General features: G+C 45.4%; 1 protein-coding gene across 7 annotated transcripts in view; it reads left to right on the forward strand.

Annotated features, from left to right (window-relative positions):
• ENPP2 (ectonucleotide pyrophosphatase/phosphodiesterase 2) overlaps window positions 1-16137 on the forward strand; it is a 442632-nt gene that overhangs the window by 351768 nt on the left and 74727 nt on the right. The window lies entirely within an intron of this gene.

Consider the following 16137-nt stretch of genomic DNA (forward strand, 5'->3'; position numbering starts at 1 on the left):
CCTTTCCATGACCTCAGAGCAGCTGAGGGACAGTCACCAGTTACTTGAACAGTGTGCCTCCCTTTTTCCCCCCTCACTCCTGGGCTTACACACTTGTGACCCATGATATAGATCCTGGGGACAGCCTGCCTGTCAAAAACAAAATGTACTGGGTGTCTGACAAAGTGAGTGCCAACATCAAAACAGAAGTGACTGACATGCTGGAATTGGGGGTCATTGAGCCCTCCAGTAGTCCCTGGTCCACACAGTGGTACTGGCACCAAAGGTGGCCCCACCGGGCACCTCCCCAGAACTCGGCTTCTGTGTTGACTACAGGGGGCGCAACTCAGTCACCAAGATTGATGCACACCCCATCCCCCGAGCTGATGAGCGCATTGATAGGTTAGGTGCTTCCAAGTTCCTGAGCACTTTTGATTTTACTTCAGGGTACTGGCATATTGCCCTGACTGAGTGGGCTAAACAGATGTCAGCCATCTCCCCCAGGAGGGCCACTTCTAGTTTAACGTGATGCCCTTGGAAATCACAAATACCCCTGCCACCTTCCACAGGCTGGTGAACTAGTTCTTGGCTGGGATGGAGGCCTTCAATGCTGCTTATTTAGAAGACATGGCGGTCTTCAGCAGTACCTAGCAGGACCTCCTATTTTACCTGCAGGAAGTGCTTCAAGGTCTGCAACAGGCAGGCCTGACTATCAAGGCCAGTAAGTGCCAGAAAGAGTAGGGGTCTGTGGTGTACTTGGACACCTAGTGGGGGGGTGTTGAGGTGCAGCCCCTCCAGGCCAAAATAGAGAGTATCCTGGCCTGGGAGCCCCATACAATGCATACAGAAGTGAGGGCCTACCTGGGCCTCACTGGTACTACATGAGGTTTGTCAAGTGATATGGCACCATTGTTGCCCCCTTGATTGAGCTGACTTCCAAAAAGCAGTCCAGGAAGGTGATCTGGACAGAGGCCTGTCAGAAAGCCTTTGATTCTCTAAAACAGGCCATGTGCACAGTCCCTGGGCTGAAGGTCCTTGACCTTTCCCAAGAGTTTATTGTCCAAGCAGATGCCTCAGAGCGTGTTTTAGGTGCATTTCTATCACAGCTAAATGAGCAGGGTATAGATCAACTTGTAGTATTCATCTATAGGACGCTACTTCCCAGGGAACAGAGCTAGAGTGCTATTGAGAGAGAAGCCTTTGCTGTGGTCTGGGCACTGAAGAAGCAGAGACCATACCTGTTTGGGACTCACTTCTGGGTTCAGACTGACCACAGACCCTTCTGGTGGCTAATGTAAATGAGGGGTGAGAATCCAAAGTTGTGGAGGTGGTCCATTTCCCTACGGGGACTGGGCTGAGTCAGACCATGTTAATACTGATGGTTTCTTTGTTTTTCCGCCTTAGCGAAGAGAACTTCCAAGGGTTTGGATAGTTCTTCCCACTTTCAGCTGGTGGGGGGGGACACATTATAGACCTGACAGCCTTATGGTGGTCTTCCCCCGGACTTTTTGCCTCACTACCTACATTTTTGCTGACCCTATTGGTGCTGACCTTAGGACCCTGTGCACTTTACCACTGCTAACCAGTGCTAAAGTACTTGTGCTCATTTTCCTAAAATATGGTTAGATTGACTTATTCCTAATTTAAATTATGTATAAGTCCCTTGTAGAGTTGTATACCATGTACTCAGGACCTGTAAATTAATGCTACCAGTGGGCCTTCTGCACCGATCATGCCACCTACTTAAGTACCACTGTAGAAAAATGTCCCGGGCCTGTCATTACAGCCTACATGTAGTTTTAAACTGCCATGTCAACTTACCATTAAATCCCCATTGCCAAGCTTTCAACTGTTTTATTTTAGATATGTTACACCTCAGGTAGGCCCTATTGTAGCCCATAGGACAACATGCTGTGTAAATAAAAGGCTGGATAAGCACTTTCAAGTTTTACATGACCGGGTAGTGAAAAACTACCACATTCATTTTTCACTGCTGCGAGGCCTACCTCTCCCATAGGATAACCTTGGGGTTAGATTACTACATTTTATAAGTGTGACTTCCAAATGGGACCAGGTAACCATTTCATGTTTGGTGTCTCTGGAATTGGGAATTTAAAATCCTAATTTATGGTGAAGTCGGATTTCAAATTAGAATTTTGAACAGGGTCACTTTTAGAAAGCTGGCATTTTCCTGCTGTTAGACAGTTTGTGTCTGTATGTAGCCTGTCATGGGTCACATAACTGGGTATAGCGGACAGTTAGACTTTGTGAATTCCTCCCAGACAGTCGCACAGTAGAGGGATTAGGAGTGCCTGGATGGGCCAGCTGTTTCTGACCGGATAGAAGGCTGAACCAGCCCCACTTACTACCGACTAGCCTGTGCTCTGCTTTCACACAAAGGGCCTAACAACCCTACATTGTTACTGCAGTCAGCTTGGAGCCAGGGCAGGGGAGGCAGGGAATTCCAAGCACTTCAAAGCCATGGCCTAGAAGCTTCTTCCATCTTCAAGAACCAGGCCACCAGTGTATAAAAAAGGGACCTCTGATACCAACTCTTCAGTACACTTCTGGACGTGTAGATACTCTCCCAGGTGAAGAACTAATGTGCTTCTACAAGGACTAACACTCTGCTGGACTGCGGCTCTAAAATAGCTGCTGCTCTGCCTGGGGAGGAGCAATTGGACCTGCAACCTCTTCTTGATCCCTGGACCCCAGAGTGACTCCAGGGGCTAGTCTGCTGGCCTGCTGATCTCAGCCTCAGTGACATAAAAGGCTCCCCAACCAGCTCCTGAACCAACTGCAGCATGTTGCAACCCCCAAGTGGTGCCCCTCAGGTCCTGGATACTCACTGTGGCTCAGTGATCGTATATCAAGCTTATGTGCTTTTCGCGACCACAAACTGGCCATTCATACCGAGCCCGCTCGGCTTGCACAGATATTCAGCCTGAAGCACCACTGGCACTTCTCTTGGCACTACAAGATCGGTTGGGGACTGCCAAGGCAAAGCTTCCGCCTGCCCTTCTTCAACGCCTGGCCTGCTGTTCGCGCCACACCGGCAGCCTCCTGTGACACTCTCCTTGCTCCTCGCAGTCCTCTCCAACGTGAACAGGACTCCTGGCACAAAACTTGAGAAGGTAAAAGTTCAGGGCTAATCTGGAACTGTATCCGACTGGTGCTCCATCGCGGAAGCCTGAACTTTTGACTTTGACCCGGTCCAGCACAACCAAATAACCTCGGTCTGCTTTGAGGTGGTATTTGCACTTTTTTCTTAAATTCATAACTCCCGTTCTACTGATTGAATTTTTGGCGTTTTAGTCTTGTTTAGTTATTACATTTTGCTCTATTTTTCTAAATTGGTGTGGGATGTATTTTGTGTGGGGTTTTTCACTTTATTACTTTTTGAGGTGTCCCACAAATACTTTGAACATTGCCTCTAAGTTAGGCCTGAATTCTTTTTTGTGCCAAGCTACCAAGGGGTAAGCATAGGTCAATTTAGGGTTGTCTTGTGCCTCACCCAGACCAGGATTGCAGTTGCTGCTTGACCAGGGCACACTCCAATAAAACCACAATACAATTTCTTACGTGCGCTTGTGGTCTTGCACTTTTTATTTAGTTCCAATATGTTTCGAAGATGAAACCCAGCTGAATTTTAAGCTAACACATCAGGTCCTGTTACCTACTTCACTACATGTGTCACCTCCAAGACGTTTTGGATAGGTAAGAATAGCTACAACAGCAGTGGTAATGATGTTTGGAGTTCAGTCCCTGAGTTGGAGTGGCCAAAAGTGAGAATTAGGGAGCTGCCATGAGCCTGTAACCTTGCCTAAACGTAGGTTGTTACATGAACAGTTAGTTATCTCTGATTTCCTATGTGAAAAATGTGTTTAAGTAAGTTTCTCCCGTTTGAGAAACTTTATATAGAAATGCAGATGGCTAACCGTAAATAACGGTGATGTTTTTTTTTTCGAGGACTTTTGAATGATATCAAATACTCACAACTCATAATGAGAAACATGATATTACCGTGTTATTGCCCATTCTAAGATTGGAATTCAGATGGAAAGCTAATACTGCCCCTAGTAAATAATAACGTAGACACACTTACAATTGAGGCCCTTAGAACTAAGCCTTCCTTCTTTCGATTGGGACAAAACTTTGATGACCTCTACCAGTATGAGTAACATATTTAAAGGTGGACTACATAATTGCCAATAAACAGAGGCTGTCTCATCCTGTGTGTTGTCAAATATTTTCTAGGCTACATGATTATCAATATGAATGTCAATGGGCCCCATTCACAAAGGGATGAAGAAAAAGTCAATAATTGTATCCGTTAGAAGCAGTCCGTTGTCAAATACACTTTTATTGATTTCCTAAAGAATTCTAGTAGTACTCCTGAAACATTTGATTTTTTTGTAGTGTTCCAAATGATCTCATGCTTGTAACATTTAAACATGTGAAATTTCCACCAGTAGAAAAGTATATGTTTGTGGTGTTCTATGTTTACAGACCCTTTGTTTGTGCTCCAGTTCATGTTGGAGGCATTCCCTACCTGTTCCTACTATTGAAATGCATTTACCCCTGTGCTTGAGAGAAGAAAAGTTGCATGTACTGGCCAGCAAACTATCTGCAAGTGGTATGTGAATGCTCCCAAATCTGCAAGCTTGCAGACATTGACCTACGTTTGCAGGTAGGGCCGCCCACACAAGCAGACCCAAGTATAAAGTTGTAGTGAGTAAATGTTATCCCCTGGGGGAATTGGCATACTCGCAAATGCTATCATCTACGGCAAAATTCACACATGGTAAAGTCAGGCATAGAGAACGGGAAACATCCTTTACAGCGAAACTTTTACAACGCAGTGCTTTTACAACGCAGGTTTTGCAACGAAAACCATTACAACACATTGCGCTGGGGGGCGCTCTAGGATAGGGAATATATTTAATTTACTATCCAACACCTTCCCTAGTGTCCACGGGGAATGGAGTTGGAATAGTAAATTAAACTATTCACTATCCAGCACCCCAAAGCGCTATGCGTTGTTATGGTATGCGTAGTAAAACCTGCGTTGTAACAGCATGCGTGGTAAAAGCATGCGTTGTAACGTCATACATCCATACAGAACAGCTTTTGAATCGGGCCCACTATGTTTCCAATGTTTGTTTATTTATCTATGTAAGTGGTATTTGTAGAGCACGACTGTAGGAAGGTAGGATCCTTCTGCATGGTTACCTCCACTTTTTGACAACCAGTCAAAAATAGAAAGTTCCCCTTTGGGTATAAAGAATGTAACTCATACAGAGAAAACTAACCTGATTTAAAACCACACCAGCATTCATCCAAATTGAGTCCAATATCACCAAGAACCACTGCATAAATTCATATCAACGTATACACGTATATTTAAAACCTAATTCAATGTAATATTAAATATGTGCAAAACAGGCTATTCATAAAGATCTGTGTTCTATCTGATCTATATACAAATCAGAATACACACCAAAATTATTTCATATGCTAACAGACAAACCTAGTTAAAAACAACATGCAAAATCATATTCACACAAAGGGAGAATATCATAGACATTTGTTTTTGTCATTAAAGGCCCACTAATCGAACAATAAATCTTTGGTTAAACCACCGCCATATAACAGTAATTCTCTTATTTCAACCAATGTTGAGTCGATTTAGTGTCAAAACGTTTCAGCATCGACACGTTTTGGTGGGTTCTTAATTATTCAAGCCACCTTCTTCAGGAAAGGAATAGATGTCTCCCACTAGTTACAATCTATCACAAAACATATGAAAAGAAACAAAAACATTTTCCGATTTAGTCAAGTCTCTACAATTTAAAACAAAGTGTAGATGTGCTCTAAAGAGTACATCCTACATACACATAAAAATATGTATTTAACTATCTTGGTGGTTAAAAATTCCAATTATTCAAACTTTTGTTTGCTCAAAAAAGCCCTGTTTACCATGTCTCAGAGATATTGGAATTGCTCAAACTGATGTTTACTAATACACATCAACACTCGCACAACAAACCTATAAGCCTGTCTATGCTTCATAACCCAATCCTAATGAATCAAGATATGAGAATTAACCCACCAACAATTCAATTGTGGTACCTTGAAAATGTTGCTCCTTCTTGGGTGGAACCTAGATCCTTATGCCTCATCAAGGATTTACCAATGATCTCATAAACATGTGAATCTTTATTATGAACTTTGGGAAGGCAAAAAGAAGAATGATAAGGATCATATATAGAACAGCTGACTAGATATCGCAATCATTTCATGCCTTCCCCTCCAAAGATAAAGAACAGGAATCAAATTACCTGAAGATATTTGTAAAGTTCCTTTTTCACACTGTGTGTAGGATTAAACAATCTCCACTGGTTATTCCTTCCAAACAACGGTTACATCAATCAGTTTTTATTGGGGCCCAATAGGTGCCTATAAATGTCAATAGAATATATTCTTTTTTTATATAAAGAAATCATACTTATTTTTTTATCATGGATTATCAGTACGTATTTTTTTAAATATGTATGTGTAAATATATATATATATGTATGTGTGTATATATATATATATATATATATATATATATATGTATATATATATATGTATATATGTATATATATATATATATATATATATGTGTATATATATATATATATATATATATATATATATATATATAGAGAGAGAGAGAGACTCTCACATTCGCTTCATTTATCTACTGAGAGCCCTCACTTTTTGCCCGCTGTTATGGTTTCTGACTTGTCTGACCTGGATCCTGCTAACCAGAACCCCAGTCTATGTGCTTCTTCCCTAAATTGGATATGGTGAGTACCTAGATACACTCCAGATTGGTGTACCCCTCTATGTCCCTAGCATATGGTACTAAGGTACCCAGGGGTAGGTACACCAGGGGTCTCCCATGGGCTAAAGCATGTATTATGCCACCCATGAGGGACCACTCAAATTGCGACTACAGGCCTGCCATTGCAGCCTGTGTAAGCTGGTGCTAGCACCACTTACGACCGATATGAGTTTCCCTATATCGGAGATCACTTCACTTAAAACCTAATAGTCACTCTTAGGGCAGGCCTTTCAATCCTGAAGGCAGGGTGCTTTGTCCTAAGTGTGAGGGTGCCCCTGCATGAGCGGGGAACCACATACAGCCTTCGGAGTCCATTCTCCTGGGTTGTAAGTGCATCAGCCATCACAACATATAGAGTGGCCATATGTCATTACGTGATGACCACCTCTAAACTGGCTAGAACGAACCCTGTCATGTTTGGTATCAAACATGTTGGAATCATACCCTCACACAGTAAACAGTGTGGGAGGTATGATTCCATGCACTGTAAAGCTCCTCTGGGAGGCCCTCAGTGCTCCAGGTACCAGTCTTCCAGAACTGGACAGCAAGCTAGGGCTGCTGCCAACCAGAGACACATTTCTGCCCTCCTGCTTCTGAGCCAAGCTCGAGCAGGGGAAGGAAGAACAATAGATATCCTGTCACAGGGAGGTGTGGCCACCTCCCATACAGGGTTTAGTGTTTTTGGGGCAGGGTGGGGGCGCTCTCCAGGCCACTGAGAGTGCTTGAAGGGAACATTTGGTGCCCTCCTTGCATTCTACAATTCAATCCAGCTCTGGGAGCCGTTAGCTCCTGCTCTGGCACGAAACTGGACCATGGACATGGGAGTATCCTCCCCAGTGGCCAGCCCTTCCTGGGGGGGGAGGGGGCATGAATCGTACAAACCCTTTCCTAAGGGTACTTAAGGGCTTACCTGTGGGTGGGTCCCTAGATTCCTCATGGAACAAGATTCAGATCACATACCACTTCAACTTCGACCATCTGGGCACTTCCGACCTTGCTGGACTTGGCGTTGGGAAGCGAGACTGCAACTAAGAAGACTTCTGCTGCTCCTGGTCTTGTTGTCCTGCAAGTCTTCTGCAATGTCTGCGCCCATACTCCATTCAGGTTCTTCACAGTGCCTGTGGACATCCAAGACACCCAAAGAAGTCTCCCTTGGAGTGAAGGAGTCACTCCTCTGCATCGGCTGGCACCGCAATGCAGCTGAACCTGTCTGCTGATCCCAGGCTCCCACAGACTCCAAAAGGCTCAGCAACACAGGTGGTGGTTCTCCAACTCCCTTGAGGCCTGCGCTGTCCTCTTAAAGAGTTTGAGGCCAGTATCCTTCGTTATAACCGCTGGAACAGAATCCCTGTGCACTGCATCGACTTGCCATTGCTAAGGCTTGTTGTCTCTCTCCTCCAGAGATCTTCGGGCTCCAAGAAGCTCCTACCTCAAGCATCTCCTTCAGCCAAGATTCCCACCTGCATCGCATTTTCTGCATCGTGTGCCTCCACCTTTTGGTGAACTGATTCAGCCCATGAGTGCTCTCAAGGGTCTTCTTTGGCTCCAGTGGGATCCCCTGCTTGCACGGGCCTGCTCTGACTTACCTGCTCGGGGTGAGTCACTTGAGCCTTGCTGGTCCCAAAACTGCACCTTTTTAGTTGACCACAATGTTTACCGCTGCCAAGGCTTGTTGGTGCTCCTTCCGGACACTGACTCCTTGGCCCTTGACATCCGACATGGGACAGCTCGTGCACGGCTCCTGGTCTGCCTCTGCATTGTCTGTTACGTACATCTGCAACTACAATGGCACCGTCAACCTCTTCTGCATCTCCGACATCGGGAGGCATTCGTCTTCCATGCCTCCTGGTCACTCCTGATTGGCAAAGACTCTGTCCCCTCTACTTGCAGTTACCTCTCAGCCTGAACCCACCTTTGGGTTCCACTGGACACTTTCATCTTCTTCGGCAGCTGCATCTTTTACGAAGTCCTCCATTGTGGTCTACGCTGTTTCCGATGTCACTTCACACCTATGCGCCCGGCTTCCCTGGTGTAGGTATCCTGGTTCCGGGTGGGGTGACTCTCCAACCTTCCATCTACATAGGGTGTCTTCGGGTTCCACTGGGTTCGGTCCTTCTCTTTTAAAATTGCGACCGCGACTTACCCATAGACTTCCATTGAGTACACGTTTGTGTTTCCACTCTGCAAACTAACTCTGTGGGTTTCCTAGTTACTCACCTTGAGTGGTTTCTTGGGTCCCTGACTCTTCTACGTCTTCTGGGTCCACTTTTGAATTGAGCCGTGGTTCGCATTCCACTATTTTAGTATATGGTTTGTTTTCCCCCTGGAAACCACTGTGTTATCTGTGCTATTTACGTATTCTATTGACACAAAGTATTGTGTGTATTGTGTATATATCCGGGTAGGAGATATTGTATTGTGTTAGTGAGTGTTAAGGATAAAATATATCTTTTTTACAACTACACTGTGTGGTTCTTTTTCACCTAACCTATACCCTTGTTTTAAGTACTGGTAAAACAAGCTGCTTTACACTCCTTCTGGACTAAGCCTGAAGTCTGCTCCTCACAGCTACAACTTAAAGAGCTTTCTAAGGTTGTCTAAGACAACTAAAATCATCATAAGGACTGTCTGGATTCGTGCAGGATGCTACACTTTCATAATTGAGCACCATATACCAAGCCAGCCAATCAGTGCTCTGCAGCCAAGAAGGCTGCAGAGCACTGTAACATGACATAAAATGTGTTTTTGTAAAGCACGTTCAACCAGAAGGGTATCTTGGCGCTGAATAACAGATGTTACCCAACCAATGGTACGCATTGTATCAACTGCAATAGGATGAAAGGCTGAGTGGACCCACTGGGATTTGAACCTGTGACCATGAGGTCGAAAACAGGCCCCTACAGTGGACGCATTAGTCCACTAAGCCACCAGAGCCACCACGGCAAAAAACAGGCATACAATCAGCAAGTGATTGAAGAGATGGAAGGTTATTGTATTGATACTGCACTGTGATGAAGTGTTCTTTAGAGGGGTGTCTCTTCAATCCTTTCCTAACCTGGAGCAGCGTTGGGTGATTCTCACGATAGACGGATGCGGTTTCAGATCCTGGGTGGATAGCGGGAAAAAGGTCTACTGCCTTGTGTTTTCGTTTTTATTCTTCTTAGTCTCCAGTCTGATGATTGCCTGACTGCGGGTGTGCTGAGCATGGCTTGGACAGGCTTTTTACTCCACCTGGCATTTTCTCTGTGAGATAAAGCCATTGGAAGCTGGTTTTGAAAACCCAGGGCCACTCCAGGTGCCTCTGTCACTTCTCCCAGCTCATCTAGATTAATTGCAGCAGGCTCAGGAAGACTTTAAGAGACCGAAAGAGTTAGGAAGAAGGACATTAGAGTGAAAACAATCAGAGGGGGAGAAGAGGGAAGGAGAGAGAGAGAGAGAGATGGATGGATACAAAGAGATAAACTGTGCAAGGACACAAAGGAAGTGGGGCCAGTGTGAGCATTTTTGCCAGGACCGTGCCTTAGTTCGGCCCTAGTGCTGAGAGCCACCAGAGATGGTTAGCGTCTCTGTGAGATAAGTAGGGGTTCTGGTCATGACAGCTTTGCAAATGATGCAGCAGTTTTTGAAGATGGTGCGGGCTCCAAAATGGACCCAGTGGAATTCCATCTGGATAGGGGTGATGTGATCATATTTCTTCTGGCCTTGGATGAGACTTGCTGTGGCATTTGGGATGCCTTCCTTTAAAGGAGTTTTAGTGAGGAATGTATGTGGCTAGGGAGAGGGGTGTGACCGCCTTCCAGATGCAAGATTGTGAGGGCTTGAACAGCAGTTATGAAGTGGCTTTCTCGAAAAAAACTGTTACTTTTCTTTAGAAGAGGGAGCTAGTACCAGGCTGTCTTTGTGTTTTTTTAAATGTCATATTTGTTGTAAAGTGACAATATAAATACATTTGGGATTTGGGTAGTAATATGTGTCGAATATGCAGGGGTATGCCCATTCTCTATAAAGTCAGTGTTTGCTAATGCAGTCAAGCCCTTTCCCTAGCACATATCTAATGTTTATGAACTAGTAGCACATTTGGCATCTGGGAGCTCATTACTATTCTGAATTCTCATGATAGGTATTCTTTGGTAATTTCATTATTACTTATCGAAAGTTCACGTTATTCCGAGCTCCAGTTTTCCTTGTACTGGTCACTACAGATTGTTGTTGTTAGCCTTTGTACTTAGATAGGATTGTCCTAGACTAACACTATCAAATAATCTTAAAATGCATACCTCTGATCCTGCCCGCCACATGAATGAACCAGGGTAGCGCACACCCTGAACTACCAACAATACTCTCCTGTACCCTATCATGTCAGCGAACCCAAAAACGGAAAGGAAGAGTGGGCAGTCAGAGCTGGAAAGAGGAAAAGTTGAACTCCCTCGTAATGACTATCACTAACGAAATAGGGGCTTTACTTACTCACCTGTCTTCCTTATTTCTGCAAACTGTTTGTAAACAAGTGGAAACAACTAGACCACAAGGAAGCAGAAGAAGACACTGAGGTCAACATATGAAACACCCAGTGACCATCAATGCAAACTAGCAGATGGAATCAGCTAGACTAAGAGGGCAACACACATGAGCCAAACACAGAAGGATGAACCCCATCCACTGCAACCTGTAATGCGGTATGAAGGTGTGTGACGATGTCATGGTGGCCACTCACCCAAAATCCCACTTAGACTGACCAAGAACCTGGCTAGGAAGCCTGGCAGGAAAGAGAAAGAACCAGAGGTTATGGGAAACTGAAGAGGGAGTGGTTACATTCCTAAAGAGCCTAAAAGTATTAGATGTTGATTTGACCCTCTAAAAGCTGATAGGGCAAAAAATCGAAATAGTCTTTTGATTTCCCATCGGTAATTTGCAAAAGACACCCCAGAGAAAATGATGCTCAAAATTATATATTTTCCTATGGATGGTCCGCTGCAGTGGCCACACATCCCCCTACCTCGTGGGAAGTGTTCACCGCCGAGGTGGCACAGGTGAGAGAGCACAACACACTGTTGATACCTGCATAAGATGTCACATCACTGCTCCTCTTCTTACATGATGTTGAAATCAGCAGATCATCTCTCTGGATTTAGATTTGGCAAAGAATGGAGCCCACCCACAAACAACAACACTGCTCATTTTAATCCCAGGGCTAATTCTTAACCCCTCAGCTGCGCGGAACATTCTATTGCGCGGGCGGGGCCGGAACGTTCCACGGACGTGCGCAGCACTACCGCGGTAGTGCACGCGACGTCCGCTGAACGTGGCCAGCACTGAAGGGGTTAAAATATCGAGTAAATTAGCGACAGACCTAAAATTGGGGACGATATCTTCCTCCGATCTAGGATGAAAAAAATGGCCAAGTAACACCAAAACTGATAATGGTCGTAAGGCATATTGTCAGAGAAATGTTGGTTAAAAAGAGGTTTGTCGTCATCCTTTATTATATTTTTTGACATGTGGAAAGAAAAATGCTGCGATTACAGTAAATACTTTAGTTTTTGGAGGTGTTCTGTAAATACTTATACTTTTCCAATTTGATCAACCTGTAAATCGTTTACTTTTTACATTTATTGAATTATCTATTGCTACTTTCGGACATGCGAAGGATATGTTGTCTAATTCCTAAATTACCGACTTGAAGACCTGGCTTTCCGTCCCATCTACGGCATTTACTATGGCCAAACCACCTATTTTTTTTTTTTATCCTAAAATTGTAAATATATGAAATGTGATGCAGTAAGTGAGTACATTTTATTGTTTAGTCAATTAAAACCTTAACAATTTATGCACAATTACACATAGTACAATTGATACTAATAATACCTCTGAATAAAACACCGTTTTAAATCAGGAATAAAAAATACAATGCGTCCATTTATCTTCTAAAATTGAATATGTGCAAATAAGCTTAATACCTATTTGTTCTGGTTTCAATTTTTACCTATTGACCTGTACCCAGGGGCAGAACTTTGTTTTTTTTTTTTTTTTTTTTTTAAAAACCTTTATTCATATAAGCAGAGCAATACAAGCGCAGGCCTACAACCACAGGGGCCGGCCGCAAAATCAGGAGATCAAAAACAGAGCAGTTTAGACGTGTACGATAAAAAGTAAGTACAGTATAGCCGTAAGATGTGGTCGTAACACAGGAAAGCGCAAGGATAAAAGAGGTTTCATTTTTATGATATTAAGAGGAGGCAGCGGCTATATCAACCAAGGCGTCATGCAACACAATCAAAGAAAAGGAGACGGGAGGGGTATATCCCCCCATGCAATCAGAAAGCAATAATAAGTAACGGGGCCAAATACACCCTACACCCACCGAAGGTGGGCCAGAAGTAAAGGTCAAACCATAGCAAGCAATTTAACAAGACGTCGTGTAGAAAGCCCACCCGCACCAGACAGTAAGAAAGGCAAGTGCAGACACCGGATAAATAAAGGAGAGAAAAAAGAGACATAGCCAACCCCCTTGAAAGGGGAGAAAAAGGGACCATAGAACAAAACAAATTAAAATAACAAACCCCCCCCATCACCCGCCACCCTACATCACCGTAATGGCTATGGCCTACCCCACTAACAGCGTGTCTGTCGCCCCAGAGTCACCCGAAAGAAAGGAAATAAAAGAAAAAGAAGAGAAAAATAACGAAAGGGAGAAAAAGAAAGAATGAGGAGAGTAGCCGGCGATGGAAACACCCGGTCCCCCCCATCCCCGCAGCAGAAAGCTTACAGCTCGAGGCCAGAAAGAATACAGAGAAAAGCCAACGCACAGGGTGCAATCAATAACAGTCCACAAGACGAGTCCCGGATACGCCATTAACTAAGAGAAAGTCCCGCCAGGACCTAGGGAAGGTCACCCCTGGCCACTTCTGTGAATAGTAGAACTGCCAAACATCCGTGCAGTCAGGAGACAGTACGATACAAAAAGTCCATACCAGTCAGGTGAGGCAGGCGGCATCTTCGCACAACACTGTCCCAGCCACCAAGAAGTAGCCAACGATACATGGCGGCAGCCAGAATGCAACAGTACGCCAATCACCAACGCGGCCAAGTCCAAAATCAGGTCTGCCCAGCACGGATTGGAGAACACAGGATGTGGGAAACATTGCAGCACCGGCGCCAGGTCCATTTGTTCCCTCAAAATCGTAGATTCATCCGGGGACCCCGGCTCAGCAACCGGAGGAGAATCAACGGGACCAACTCGGGGAGAAGGCACTACGCCACAAAATGGCGGATCAACAATGGCAGCGATCCGTAACTCCAAGTCCCGGGACTTCCAGAGCAGATCGGTCCGCAGAGTAACCAGCGCAAGCAGCACATGACTTCGTGTAAGCGCCGCCCCAAGTAACCGAGGTCTGGGGGTCTCAAATGCAACAGTGTCACCGTCTCCGGGAGGGATACACTCCAAGGGGTCAACCGCCATCTTGAGCACATCGTTCGCCGCCATTATCCCCTCCACCTCCAAGTCCATCATGACCGCCAGAGGCAACAGGACCCACAGCCGATCAGCGGCGGTCGGCGCCCGGCGAAGAAAGGAGAGTCACCAGAAGGCCGGGTGTGCTCCCAGCAGCTCTCCGGGAGCCAGGCACCGGTTCCCGGACGGGACTATTAACATGAGTGGGCGTCCCACCCAAGGGGAACCGGACAACACGACCTCTCTCCGGTTCACCAACTGCTCGGGCATACGGGGTGACCCACTATTGGGAGTGGGTCCGCTCCATCTCTCCCGGCTCGCGGCTCTCAGGCTCCCACCAACAGGCTTCTCATCCGGACCAGGGCCACCAACACTCCGAACACCGCCGGGCAGGCGCTGCACTCGAGGCCCCGGCGTCATGGCCGGGAAGGCCAGCAAGCAGACAAGGGCAGATCGCAGGAACCACTGCACGTTGGAGCCCCAAAATCAGACGGTAAGTGAGCGATTTTCTCTAGCAGTAGAAATCAGAAAGCCTCGAACAGGATTATCGACAGGATAGGTAAGCGGGGAGGAAGGGACCTCAGAGCGAAGCGTTCATGCGACTGTTCCGATCGCCATCTTGGCTCCTCCCCAAGAACTTTGTTTTTGACAAGTGGCCTCAAACTTCTTCCTACTATAGTCATTTAACATTAACTATTCTTCTGGTCCAGAATGCTTTTGTTGTCTTTCTTCGTTCTCGAGTAGCTCTTGCCCTTTCCTTCTTAAAGTGTTTTCTGCTGTGTTGTTCTTACCATGAGATCAGGCCATTTCAAAAATGTTATCAGTTTGATGCAAATGTGATTGTTTATTAAAAAACAAGTAAAAATGTTTAAAACCCCCCCACATGATGTATACAAACGTGAATTGTCGTCACCCTCATTAACTTACAGGGCTCCATTGCTCCCTGTATAGTTCATGTCATACGAATACCAATGCATACATGCTTACATAATTATGTTCAGTTGAGCCTTTGAAAAAACACCTCACCTGGTCCTGAGCGAAAATTATATTGTTAATTTAGAGATACTAACAAGGTGGCTAGCTCTGAGTTAATTCTCAAACCTGGCTGAGCCTTGTGCCCCGGGTGCCCAGTCCCCCAATCAAAAGGGCAATGTACGCACACAGTTCCAAGGCTGTTGCTCTACTTGGGGAGTGGGGACCGTGCACACATACCTTCCTCTTTGTATGTAGTTGGAACATGTCACTGTATTGTGCTAATGGGAGGAAGTTCAGATATCAAAACCTGTGTAACAAGAGCAGTGGTCCAATGGTAAAATAAAGTAGGGGCACAGGGCAGAAATAGATTTTGTTTCTGACTGAGAGGAGGGTTACTGCTGTGCATGTTACCGTACAACACACTGTGTTTTATCCGCCGACTGCATACCTCTGATGAAACGGCCTCTGCTTTGTTTCGTCACTCGCACACTGGAACTGGGTGCTATGTGCTACACATGAGGGAAGCCTCTGCTTTTTACAGCCACAAACACACTGCAGCAGAGTGTGGCATGCCACACCCGGAAACAGCATCTGCACTGTAAATTACCACTCACTGGAGCAAGGCATGTTGTGTCACACATGAACGGAGCCTTGGCTCTGTGTGGGCCCACATCCACCGGAGCAGAGAAGGGTGTAGCACTCATGACAGCAGCCTGTGCGCTGCGTAGTCACACACAGAAATTGGAGCAGTATGTGGCTTGCCACTCGTGGAAGTATCTTCAGCCCTGCGTGGTCCCAAGCTCACCAGAAAGTGGTGAGATGTGCCACTTGTGGAAGTCGC

The sequence above is a fragment of the Lissotriton helveticus genome, chromosome 4_1, assembly GCF_964261635.1.
Source record: "Lissotriton helveticus chromosome 4_1, aLisHel1.1, whole genome shotgun sequence".
NCBI classification, from domain to species: Eukaryota; Metazoa; Chordata; class Amphibia; order Caudata; family Salamandridae; genus Lissotriton; species Lissotriton helveticus.